This window comes from Quercus robur, chromosome 11 (assembly GCF_932294415.1).
Source record: "Quercus robur chromosome 11, dhQueRobu3.1, whole genome shotgun sequence".
In the NCBI taxonomy this organism is placed as follows: Eukaryota; Viridiplantae; Streptophyta; class Magnoliopsida; order Fagales; family Fagaceae; genus Quercus; species Quercus robur.
Genome location: NC_065544.1, coordinates 49,508,197 through 49,522,473, shown reverse-complemented (window position 1 = coordinate 49,522,473; position 14,277 = coordinate 49,508,197). Strand labels below are relative to the sequence as shown.

General features: G+C 32.9%; 1 pseudogene; it reads right to left on the bottom strand.

Annotated features, from left to right (window-relative positions):
* Positions 1-7,156: 7,156 nt before the first annotated feature.
* LOC126705160 (dirigent protein 4-like) lies at positions 7,157-10,416 on the bottom strand (annotated as a pseudogene).
* Between the last annotated feature and the right edge of the window lie 3,861 nt (positions 10,417-14,277).

Sequence of the window (14,277 nt, the reverse complement as noted above, 5' to 3'; positions counted from 1 at the left end):
AAGGAGAGATTGTCACTACAGAACAAGTCCAATTGGGTATTGGAATAAGGGTTCAACTATAGGTTGGTATGAGGTACTAGGATTCCTTTACTTGTAACCGCTTGTTTTGATAATAGTGGATTCTCGGGAATAGTGACCTAAAAATCACTCGATGGGGTTTTTGCCGTATAGATTTTCCCCATTCATAAACAAATCACCGTGTCAATTTATTTTTCGCTGCATACTTCAGTTAATTGGTGATTTGTTTGTACTACCACGCGTTTTGCATGTTAATTAACTTAATTAATTCACTTGGCTAAATTAATTGGTTAATTTATCATAAAGTATCAATACATTCTTAGTCTATCAAGTGGTATCAGAGCAGGCACACTCCAATTAGGTGTTAATTTTTGTTGTGTGATCCATTAACCCCTGTTGTCATGAATAGAGGAACTCAATCTTCCATATTTTTCCGTGATGGGTGCCATAAACGCTGTTGTTGTTCGACGGAGCGATGCACAGCTCTGACCGCGATCACCCCAGACACAGATGGCAGCTCCTCCCACTGCTTCTGCTCCTTCCACATCTACACCTTCTTCCTCAGCGAGTGGTGTGACCCTCGAGGCGATCATGGCGGAGCTACAGCGCATGGATGCTCACCTTGACACACATAGTAATGAGTTGTGTCAGGTGAACACCCGTGTTGGCCGTATTGCCAGACGATAGGCTCGACTTGATGGTTTTGTGGTGTCTCCCTTTCCTTCTGCCGAGGCATCCGAGGACGATGACGATGACTCTGACGACGATAATGATGATGAGAATGGAGATACTAGCTCACCTAGTGATGACAAGATGTATACATGATATACTTACCCTTTGTCACTCATGACAAAAAAGGGGAGTAGTTTTTTCGATGAGAGTAGTCATACTCATAGAGGGAGGGTTAGTTTAGGAGATTTTTGTTAGGGGGAGTGTTCATATTCTTTGAGGGATGTAGTGAGGATTCTTGTATCTTTTCTTTTCTTTCTATTTTAGATATATTATTTCATTGTATAATGGTCTTGTGACCACTTGACATACATTGTATTTATATTTGGGTTATACATTGATGTATGTTATTCACCTATCTCTCCATGTGTTGTTTCTTTTCTTTCTTTATACACATGTTTCTTATATCTTGTATGCAATCTTATATTTATGTTTCATACAAAGATGCCTTGATCAATTTTGTTTAAAGTGTTTTAGAAATACAGGTTGTCAAAGTCTACTTGCCATAAACTCTCTTCTTGCAAAGTTTTTCAAGAGTTTGTGTTAGAATAGATTTTATTGTATTCAACAAGTGAATATGAGTTGAGTGATTTATGACTTCACTCATATGTTCATTTGTTTGTTATGGTTTTATCACGGATTGCTAAAGGGGAAGATTGTTAGGACATATGTGATTCAATGTTAGGAACATATGTCAACATTTTATGTAATTGGCTAATCCATTGACAAAACGCACTTTACTTGTAATTGGATAGATCTACGTTGTGTTTAATGCTTTAAGAAACAAGATTTCAAGTTCAAGTGTTAAAACCATGCAAGTCTGTTCAAGAATCAAGTGAGAAAGTGTAGGATTTTAAAACTCGATAAGTAGCATCTATCGAGATTTAAAAAACTATGAAGCCCAAAGCTCAACAGCTATCTCGATAGATACCCTATCTGTCGAGGTTTACGAAACTTACTTTTTCAGAGCTGTTTTTCATCCAATCCGTGAGTATGTGTTTAGACTTTCTTTTCTCACAACCCTAAACATAAATAAGAATTGTTTTAAGGGTCGTCACAACTGATGCAACTTAATGCAAAAGTTTTTCACAAGCATATTGTGAACCGGAGACATATACCCTAGTTTATCTTTCTCTTGAAGAAGCTGCTGTGTTTATACACCATAGGGTTTTGTGACCAATGAGCTTCTTGATCTTCATTGTGTGTTGAACTAAAGAACTTTGCAGTCAACATCTTTCTCAAGTTGATGATTAAGTTGCGTACTGGGATCTGCGAAATTTGTTAGTCATGTACTAGGAGCCATCCATTGAAATGAGAGATTGTCACTACAGAACAAGTCCAATTGGGTAGTGGGGTAAGGGTTCAACTGTAAGTTGGTGATAGGCCACAAACTGAATGACCCCTTGTGATAGAAATTAATTAATTAATTAGCCAAGTTATTAATTAATCAATTTATCATGCAAACGCATGGTAGCACAAACAAATCACCAATAAACTAATTATGCAGCAGAAAATAAATAACACGGTGATTTGTTTACGGATGGAGAAAACCTAACGACAAAAACCCCACCGGGTGATTTTAAGGTTACTACTCCCAAAACTCCACTATTATCACAACAAGCAGTTACAAGTAAAGGAATCTCAAGTACCTTACCAACCTACAGTTGATCCTTTACCCCAATACCCAATTGGACTTGTTCTGTAGTGACAGTTTCCCTTTCTGATGCACGACTCCCAAGTACGTGACTAACTAATTGCGCGGATCCCAGTACGCAACTTCAATCACCAACTAAGAAGATTGTTGGTTGCAAAGTTTTTCAGTTCATCCACACGATGAAGATCAAGAAAATGCTTGGTCACAAAACCCTACGGTGCACTTACACAGCAACTTCTTCAAGAGAAAGAGATGAACTAGGGCAAGAATTTCGTCTCTAGTCACAATTTTCTTGAACAGAGTTTGCTCAATGCTTGTGCAACTTGTGAATTATTTGACGGCCCTTAAAACAATCATTTTATATGTCTAGAGTTAGGAGAAAAGAAAGCCCAAAGACATATTCACGAATCCCAAAAAAATCATATTAGAATTATGAAATTCTTAAACCTCGACAGATAGGAGGTGTCGAGAAGCTGTCAAGTAGGAGTCAAGCACACCAGTCTTTGAACAGCTTTCTTAAGCTCGATAGATGCAGCTGTTGAGCCAGCTGTCGAGTTTTAATGAATTTGCACTATCAACTTGTTTTCTTGGACAAACTTGAAGGCTTCAACACTTAATCTTGAAACATGGTTTCTTGAAGTATTTAAACACATCCTAAATCTACCCAAATACAACTAAAGTGTGTTTTGTCAAAGGATAAGCCAATTACATAAAGTAGTGACATATGTTCCTAACAAGTGAAACACATATGCCCTAACAATTGGTATAAGGTACTAGGATTCCTTTACTTGTAACTGCTTGTTTTGATAATAGTGGATTCTCGAGAGTGGTGACCTTAAAATCATCTGGTGGGGTTTTTGTCGTGTAGGTTTTCCCCATTCGTAAACAAATCACCATGTCAATTTATTTTCCGCTACATACTTTAGTTAATTGGTGATTTGTTTGTGCTACCACACGCTTTGCATGTTAATTAACTTAATTAATCCACTTGACTAAATTAATTAGTTAATTTATCACAAGGGGTCAACACATTCTTGGCCTATCAATAAAATATCTAATTTTTTATATATCAATTTACGATACAAAATTAAACAATTTTTCCCTCCACTCAAATCGAGGCCACAACACTTTCCATGCACTTAAGGCATATATGGGGAGATACCATCCTACCGGCTTAAAACTAATCAACTTAATTAAACATTAATTTATTACAAAAAGTAATTGAATCATATTTAGTGATTAAATTAATTAAAATAATCCAAGCTAAATATGCCCTTATAATTATTGTCAGGAAATAAAATATCTAATTTTTTATATATCAATTTACGATTCAATTAAAAAAAAAAATCCTTCCGCTCAAACCGAGGCCTCAACACTTGGTAATGGATTAGTCTTATTGTATTATTTAGTAACATTGTTGTTAAAAGAGTTATAACATTGTCTTTATTATATTTAGGATGGTGATAATGCGGGTGATCATTCTCCTACTGCGCAAAATCAATCATTAGGGGAATCTCAATTGGAAATATGCCGCTTGCGGTTTTTTTTTTCGATTTGAGTACTATTTAATTTATCTTTTGCACTAAATGTATTAAATGGTTTGCAACTTTGATATGGTTGTAGACATTTTGAATGTCTTGTATTGGGTATAACAATTATAATAGCTAGAAATTTTATTATTGTATTATATTAATTTGATAATTTGAATATGTTTAATTATTGTGGGGTCTATATTGCGTGCGTAAACTAGATCAAGTCATTTATTTTATATTGATTTTTATTTAGCTATAAACAAGCTGAGAAAACAAAATGTAGGGAAAATATTTTTGCCAAAAAAAAAAAAAAAAAAGAACCTATGGCTATGATTTTAAACCACCACTAAATCCTATATTAATAAAAGACCCACAGCTACGCATTTAAACCATCACTAAAACATATATTCAAAAATAAAAAATAAAAAGAGTTATAGCAGAGGTTTCAAATGGCCACTAAACCTATAATTAAAATAAAATAAAATAAAATAAAAAAAACCTATAGCTGCAGTTTCAAACCGCTAGAATAGCTTGCTCAAGGCTATTTCAACCATTTTTGAAACCATCAATATAGGTTCACAAAACCGCCGTGACATATTTTGGCAGTTTGAAAAAAGCCATTGTAATTTACCCCGGACTATTGTCACACTTATTGGCCAACGGTTGAAACCACCAGCATTAAAAGCACTAAGATAGCCCAATCGGGTGTATACCGGCACTTTTTAGACCTATAACAGTGCTTTAAAAATGCTGGTATAAGTCAATAATTTTGTTGTGAGTGGTTTTCTAAGAATATATACATGTTTCAATAAAATTTATTTTCAAATTTACTTTGCTCGGAGGAAAATGTTCTGAAATTATTGTTTATTAAATCTTTTAAAATATATTAATGGACGAATTTTTTAGTTTTTGGTCAAAAAATCAATAGATTTTTCTTTTTCAGAACTTTAAAAATATTATTATTATTATTAATTGGGCTAGTGGTTTGAGGCTTTGAACCCGCATGAGGCTTGAGTCTCTTCGGATCGGCTGAGTTTACCAGCTTTTGTCTTTTGGTGCCACTGTTGGTCCATTGTTCCATTGGCTATTGATTGATTGAACTTCAATCAATCAATAGCCAATGGAACAATTTGGTCCAATGATTTGCAAGCTGCTCAAATTTTTTTTTTTTTTTTTAGCAAGATGTAGGGTTGTAAACAAGCCAAGCTCAAGCGAGTAGTGCCTGTTTGAGCTTGGCTCGTCGGTAAAAATCAAATGCTCAAGCTTGGCTCGATCTCGAGACAAGCCTAAATATGATAAATATGATGTTTGAACTCGAGCTCATGGGAAAACCCAAAAGTTTGAGCTCGGCTTGGCTTGGCTTAATAAATTAATCAAGCCAAGCTCGAGCTTAACATCAAGCTCAAACTCAAGCTCAAGTCTAGAAAAAGCGTGAAGTCCAGTCTTTTTTTATTTATTTATTTGTTTTGCTAAAAATGTTTATAAAAAAAATTTTTTAAAAAAAAAAAAGGAAAGAAAAAAACTTAAAGTAATGGGTAGTGAAAAGTGGTCTCATGTGGGAAATTTTATTATTAAAATATGTGTAATGTAAAAATATTTAGTTTATTTAGCAAATATATATCAAGCCTTTTATCAAGCTATACACGAGCTTAAGCTTGGCTTGTGTTGTATCGAGCCCGATTGTTTACGAGCTTGTTCAAGAACAAATTTTTTTGCTCAGGCTCGGCTTGTTTATCAAACAAGCTGAAAACTAAGGTTCAAGTTTGGCTTATTTATAAACAAACAAACATGAACGAGCTTTTTATTGAGTCGAGCCCGAGTTGTTCACGATCGACTTGGTTTGTTTACAGCCCTAGCAAGATGCTCAGCTTTTGATTGGACCATTGTGATAATATGATTTCTTTATATTAAATGGTTTTCATTAGACTTGCTATGCATCAATCAGCTTTGTCCAAACCTAGGTCTTGTTAAGAAGTTACAAGTGCCCCAAATGAAATTATAAGGTTTTCATGGTGAATAAGTGATGCGGTTTACCATTCTAATAAAAAACTCTCATCTGTTTAAAATTGTTGAGTTAGTATTCAGTTTTTATTTAAAAGTCCATAATTTTAAACAAGTATAAGTCTTTTATTAAAATAGTGGATCACATCACTTGTCCATCATGAAAACCTCATAATTTCTCCCTTAAGAAACAGGTTAATTAAGTGATAATAAATGTACTTTTTTTTAATGAAAAATACTTCTTTTATATAATTGGGTTGGATGACTTGTTGGAAACACCAAGATGTGTCTTTTTTTTCTTTTTTCTTTTTAATTTTTTGAGAAGACCATAATGTATCGATTGAATTACAAAATTCTTGATAGAAAAATACATTTGTTTCTAATTTACTATGAATTTATTTGTACAAGTCAATTATAATTATATGTATTTTTATTTATATTCGTACATAGTTTGATTTAAGTTTCTGCAAAATATATAAAAACACTTGTGAACAAAAAAAATTCTTGTTTAATTTATTGTTAATTTTTTGCAACTCTACAAGGCTATGTAACATAGCTAGATTTTTTTATGCTTTCTGCAAATATAATTAAAGTAGCTAGATTCTTTATGTTTCCTCCAAATAAGATTGTTATAGATTAACGGGCCAAAAGTAGACCAAAGGGACAAGTTTGTAATTGTCTTATATTTGTTCATGAAAGGCTTTGCATAAATAAGGACATTTTTCCACATTTAATTTAAAATGTGTATATTGTTTCGTCTAAAGATACGTTTGTGAAATAATAAATGTAAACGAATGTAAAGGTTATAAGTAGAAAGTACAAGGATCGTGATTATCTTACACTCCCAATTTTTTTCACATTATGTAGACACCACTCATAAAGTGTGGACATCAAGTGGAAAATATTGACACCTAATATCCACACTTTGTAAGTGATGTATAAGAATGTGGATATTGGAAGCGTGGACATTGGAAGAGTGAAATAATAATTTTCCAAAGCGCAAATTTAGCACAAAAGGAAAAGTAGAAAGCCAAATACATTATCCCTTCTTTCTTACTTTAGATGAATTATATCCAAAGAAAACAAGATACAAACTGCAGAGAACAGTCCAACAGATTACACAGCTAAACAAGTAAAAGCCAACACAAAGAAAATTCACAATCAGCAAAAAGAGAAAACTGAATTTGCATTGATGTAGATCCTTAGATCCTAACTAGCTCGATCAGTAGTGTCTCAGCACCATTGTGTACTCTACAATGGAATCACCAGTACTTTCATTGAAAAAAATGCACTTAGGGTTAGCAAATCCTCTAGCCATCATAAACTTTCCACGCCCACCAACCACTGCAACTCTCTTTCAATATCTGCCACTGGATTCCTAGAAAGCACACTAATAGAGCTGCCATTGAATTCACCATTAGTGAATCCAAAATCAAGGTATGCTACAAGCATCAACTCGTCTTGCCCTGCCGATACGTAGACACCACGAGAATTACCAATCACCATTGAATTTGGGTCTAGACCCTCTGTCAAAGGATCATCAACAACCCAAATGGTTCCAAATGGTGTGAGTGAAGTGTTATTATTTGATATGCCATTGGCTTGGACGACTCGGACTGCACTAGGCCTTTTGCCACCAGGTGTTTTGTAAAGAAGTAATGGCATTGTGTTGTATTGGCGAAGCAAGGCTATGGTTGATAGGCCACAAACTGAATGACCTCTTGTGATAGAAATTAATTAATTAATTAGCCAAATTATTAATTAATCAATTTATCATGCAAACGCGTAATAGCACAAACAAATCACTAATAAACTAATTATGCAGCGGAAAATAAATAACACGGTGATTTGTTTACGAATGAGAAAAACCTAACGGCAAAAACCCCACCGGGTGATTTTCAGGTCACCACTCTCGAAACTCCACTATTATCACAACAAGCGGTTACAAGTAAAGAAATCTCAAGTACCTTACCAACCTACAGTTGAACCCTTACCCCAATACCCAATTGGACTTGTTCTGTAGTAACAGTTCTCCTTTCTGATGCACGAGTCCCAAGTACGTGACTAACCAATTGCGCGGATCCCAATACGCGACTTCAATCACCAACTAGGAAGGTTGTTGGTTGCAAAAATTTTCAGTTCATCCACACGATGAAGATCAAGAAGATGCTTGGTTATAAAAGCCTACGATGCATATACACAGCAACTTCTTCAAGAGAAAGAGATGAACTAGGGCAAGAACTTCATCTCCGGTCACAATTTGCTTGAACAGAGTTTGCTCAATACTTGTGCAACTTGTGAACTGTTTGACGGCCCTGAAAATAATCCGTTTATATGTCTAGGGTTAGGAGAAAAAAAAGCCCAAAAACATATTCACGGATCCCAAGAAAATCATATCAGAATTCTGAAATTCTTAAACCTCGACAGATAGAAGGTGTCGAGCAGCTGTCGAGCAAACGGGAATTGAACAGCTTTCTTAAGCTCGATAAATGCAGCTGTCAAGCCACCTATCGAGCTTTAATGAATTTGCACTATCAGCTTGTTTTCTTGGATAGACTTGAAGGCTTCAACACTTGATTTTGAAACATGGTTTCTTGAAGTATTTAAACACATCCTAAATCTACCCAAATACAAGTAAAGTGCATTTTGTCAAAGGATAAGTCAATTACATAAAATAGTGACATATGTTCCTAACAAGTGAAACACATATGTCTTAACAATCTCTCCCTTTGGCAATTCGTGACAAAACCACAACAAACAAATGAACATATAAGAGAAGTCATAAATCACTCAACTCATATTCACTTGTTGAATACAATAAAATCTATCCTAACACAAACTCTTGAAAAACTTTGCAAGAAGAGAGTTTATGGCAAGTAAACTTTGACAACCTGTATTTTTGAAACACTTTAAACAAAACTCATCAAGACATCTTTGTGTGAAACGGAAATAATAGATTGCATACAAGTAATAAGAAACATGTGTATAAAGAGAGAAAAGAAACAACACATGAAGGGGTAGGTGAAAGAAAAAAACATACATCAACATAAATAAGAAGATAAGTACAATGTATGTCTATAAATGGTCACAAGACCTCATGTACAAGAATAATGTATCTAAAATGAAAGAAAAGAAAAAATACATAATATCCTCACTACATCCCTTAGAACGTATCAACACTCTCCCTAACAAAATGGTCCTATACTAACTCTCCCCCTAAGAATGACTACTTTCATATCCAAAACTACTCCCCCTTTTTGTCACAAGTGACAAAGGGTAAGAGTATCAAGTAGACATCTCATCGGTAAAGCTAGCATCTCCATCAGCATCATTCGAAGCATCATCGTCATCACCATCATCATCATCCTCATCCTCAGAATCAGAAGCCACGGGAGGAGGTGGTGGAGGAGAAGCCTCAAAAGAAAAACCACCCATAGTCGCCTGTCGCCGTGCAATATGACCTACACGAACGTTCACCTGATACAACTCCATAGAGAGTGTATCTAGACGAGCATCCATGCACTGCAGCTGCACCATGATGTCTCCTAAAGTCACATCACCCAAAGAAGAGGAAGGAGCGGATGTGGATGGAGCAGAATAGGATGGAGCTGAACGGGAGGGAAGAGCTGCTGAATCCGACTGCCTCAACTGAAACTGGGCCTCACTACGTTTAACGGTAAAGTAATATATGGCACACATGAAGGTGAAATGATCGGAAGAGGGAAAAGGAATAGAAAAGTGGCATAAGATTCTCGTAATAGCAGAAGGAAAGATGAGCTTATCACAGGACGCCAAATCTAGATGAACATCTATAATAGAAAGAATGAAATGAGAAGGAAAATCTATAGTAAGATACTCAAGAAGAGATAGCAAAAATCGAGCACGAGGCTCTGTAATGGAGTTGTAGTGAGAGAGTGGATGCAAAACAAAGGTCATCACCATGTTCATGAATCTAGGACCTTTAGCAAAAGGTCTACTTGGTGTAAACTAACGCTCACCCCAAACAGAAAGGCGCTCATAGAAAGCAGACATAAGCTCATCCTTGGACATAGTCCTCAAACGCTCACAACTAGGATAGTCAGGAAACTCTATCCTAGGGACCTGAAGCACATCCGCAACAAGTTGCGATGTGATAGGAATGCGCGTACCTCGAACGCAAGTGAAGAAAAGAGATACTGAACGATCAATCCCATGCATGTTGGAGTAAAACTCCTGAATAAGCACGAGTGGACAGGTGACTGGGATGTCACACAGTGACTCCCATCCTCGACTGTGAATGATAGTGGGAAGGTCGGTGTCAACAAAGTCCAACAGAATGACTTGGCGTTCTGAATAAATGCCTCGTCTAGAAAAGTTCTCCGAGAATGCCTTGAAGGCATCATCATCACAGAACCGAATATGAGACAGAGTAGGATCAGAGGAAGACGATGTCCCGAAAAGAAGAGGGTTCTGAGACGAAGTAGATTTACGCTTAGGTGCCATAGACACGAAATGTAAAAATTGAAACTCTGATTGAAATGTTTAATCTTAAGAACACTATCGATGAAATGAAATTTAAAATTACAAAGAAAACAAATTAAAAGGAGCTAATTCTTTATTTCACTATTAAAAACTAGTGAATTGGTGTTTTCCGCCTTTCCATTGTTTTTTTCACAAGTATATCCACTACCAATTTTTCACTGCACAAACATATAAACCTTATTCTCCTGAATTCATAACATCTTTGTGTTAAATTTTGGCTTCCTCCATTATTTCAAGTGATAAAGTACTATTAAAAGGATAAAAAATTATATATCTTCTATTTTTAACAAAGAAAGACAGCATATATAGATATTTTATACCATACCAATTATTTGTTTGTATGATAATCTTAATATAATTGTTCCAATGGACACAAAATTGTTATTCACACTCACACAATATGCTGTTTAGATAAATTGTATTTCCTGACATGATGTGAGTATGAACTCTATTCACTTATTCTCTCTTTAATACTTTTAGGTATTTATTTGGAATATCTTGTTTTTAAAAGAGATCTGTTTAGTAAGGTTTTAAGAAATTATAATTAGGAAAAATAAGGATTTAAAAAGTAGTGAATAAATAAGTTGGAAAAATACACTAGCCAATAAGTCCTAATATTCGTATTTATAATTGGAATTGGGTTGGTAATGGCCCAGCCCAACCTATTTTTACACGACCCATGGGCTGGGTAGGCCATTGACCAGTCAACGAGTTCGGCAACCTAGGCTGAAGAGAAAAAGCCCGTGCAATTAGGCCTTTAGCATGCTAGGTAGTTAGGCCAGGCCTAATGTCTACCCATGTGCTCAGAGCTCTTAATGAGCCTTTATTAGGCTCTTAACGGATCTTTAATGGGTACATAAATTTTAATAAACTGGTTAGGGCAGTACGAGCAAGGCACATGCTTATCGTGAAAAAAAAAGTATTGTAATAATTAAAGTTAATTTTAGATTTTATTTGTATTATAAAATAAGATATGAATCATTTGATTTTTATAGTATATAGAGATTTACATTAATCAAAAGAGGCATTAATTTTAAAAAATTTCATAATTATGTCGTAAAAAGTTAATCTCATTCATTTAAGAATTTTGACCAACCACAAAGTTAGGGTAACTATTTAACATATAAATATTTATTTTACTATAATAGTTTTTTAGTACCTACTTGCTAAAGATAATATATCTATTCTCTAAAAACTTCTTAGAATGATAACGAATATTATCATCTTCCAACAATAAACAACTGAGTTTTGCTAAAAAATTAAAAAAAATAAAATAAAAAAGATAACAAAAGGCTTGTGTCATCGAATATCATCATTTTAACTTTTTAAGAATTTTTATAATTTAAAACTCAAAATACTTAAAGAAAATTTTTAGGATGTTAAAATTTAGCATGAGTAATTTAGACATTACACAATAAAATATTATAAAAATCATAAGCTTTCATTAGGGTTTAACTAAGAGAATAACAATATGACATATTTGCTCTTTTCCAAAATATTAAGGGAAAATTTGCTTGATTTTAAAGTTTAAGGAAGAATTATAAACTACCCCAAACATAAAGGATGAAAAATATTTTTTCTAAGTTTTTGTGTGCAAAACTATGTGTTTTTACTTAAAATAGTGTGTAAAGAAAAAAATATACAAAAAGTCAACCCAAGAAAATTGTATGTGGAATAGTGAATTTTTGGCTCAACAAAGTTGATTAAACCAACAAAAATTTCTAAAAACACAACAGAATGACACAACATTTTCATAATACCTTTATAATTTTGTTATATTTTATTTTAACTTGTAAAGAATTGACAGCTCAGCAGTTTTGAAAATATTGTGACAACATCAAGATGTCTTAACATTTTTCACACAAAAAAATGTTATGTCGATGACATTTTTTCAATAAATTATAAGTAGTAGGTTACTACAAATTGTTATTGGTGGGCAAAAAAGTAGTTTCTTTGGTAAGTTTAAATTATAACTAATAACAATTTACTACATTTGATTTGTTATGAAAGTGTTGTAAAAATTATTGTGGACAAACCAAAAATAATATAGCAAATATACTACAACTTTATGCATTCACACACACACACAAAACAAAAAAAAAAAAAACAAAAAAAAAAAAAGCCAACAAAACAGTGTGAAAGTTAAACAAACCAAAAATACTGTAGCGAAATTACTGTAACTTTTCTTATTCACTCTTTTTATATAATATATATATATATATATAGAAATATACATTGCACTTACAATGTAAATTTATATTGTAAACACATAAAAATTGGTAAATGTTGTATACATTTGCAAAATTTGTACAATTTTTTTTTTTGCAAATGTATATAATATTTGCGACTTTTTGTGTGTATACAATGTAAGCTTACATTACAAGTAAAAAGTAAACATATAAAGATCCTTTAAAAAAAAAAAAAAAACAAGCTCAAACCAGGTTGATGAACTTGAAGGAAAAAAAAAAAAAAAGGAGGAAAAAGGCAAGTCACTAAACCAAAAATACTGTTTATAACACTATTCATGAGCCTATTCGTTCTTTTTATATATAGAAAAAAGAGCACAAATCAATGACTAAAAAAAAAAAAAAAAGCTATGAACAATACATATTGAACAAACCAAAAGTACGGTAGCTTTTACACATTTACTCAACAAGTGTCACAACATTTTCACTAAACATTTGTTTTCAGTTGTGGTTGGTCACAGTTTCATATTTTATTATTTTATTTTGACTTATAAGAAATTGACACCTCAATAATTATAAAAATATTGTGAAATTTATTGTGTCGGTATAACAATATATGCAGGTTCTTATAAATATTTAAAAGAAAAAAAATTACAAAAAAAAAAAAAATTAGCTACTATAGCTATAGTGCCACTTGAACAAACCAAAGTGGCACTGTAGAGGCATTACCTCTTTTTATATAGTTAGTAGAAAAAAGAGCACAAATCGATGACTAAAAAAAAAAAGAGTACATGTTGAACAAACTAAAAGTACTGTAGCTTTTACACATTCACCTAACAAGTGTCACAACATTTTCACAAAACATTTATTTTCAATTGTTGTTGGTAACAGTTTCATATTTTATTATTTTATTTTGACTTATAAGAAATTGACACCTCAATAATTGTGAAAATATTGTGAAATTTGTTGTGTCAATATAATAATATATATAAAAGGGGAAAAAAAGTATAAACAGAAGACTAAAAAAAAACTGTAGCTACTGTTCAAAACTTAAAATTAAAAAAAAAAAGAAAAAAAAAAAAAGAAAAAGAGGACAAAGTGGTTCAATAAACCAAAATGACATTGTAGAGGCATTGCCTCTTTTTATGTAGCTAATAGAAATTGTAATTATATTATATATCACAAAACACAAATTGTCAAATTGAACTACTAAAGATACTTTTAAAAAACCTTTACTTTTTATTAATTGAAATAAATAAGCATATTGATGCATTCATTATTCATATTAGGTGAAAATCATTGTATCACAACAAAATGTGTACATTCCAACTAGGTTGACACTTATGCATGTCTGTCATTTGTAATTTTAAAAACATTTTAAAAGATCAAAATAACTTTATTTAAATATATATATATAACTTTTTTACATAAATTTTACAAATGCATTACTTTTTTTTAGAGAACCACACACACAAGAGAGAGAGAATAAAGTTCTAATACAAATGCAAAAAGTAGGGCATTAAAGTTATTGAAAATATGGTGTAATAACCGTGGTTGGAAATGTATTATGAGACCAACTAACTAATAACTTAACACACAATATATATTTTTCCTACATAATGTCTCTGATAGTTAA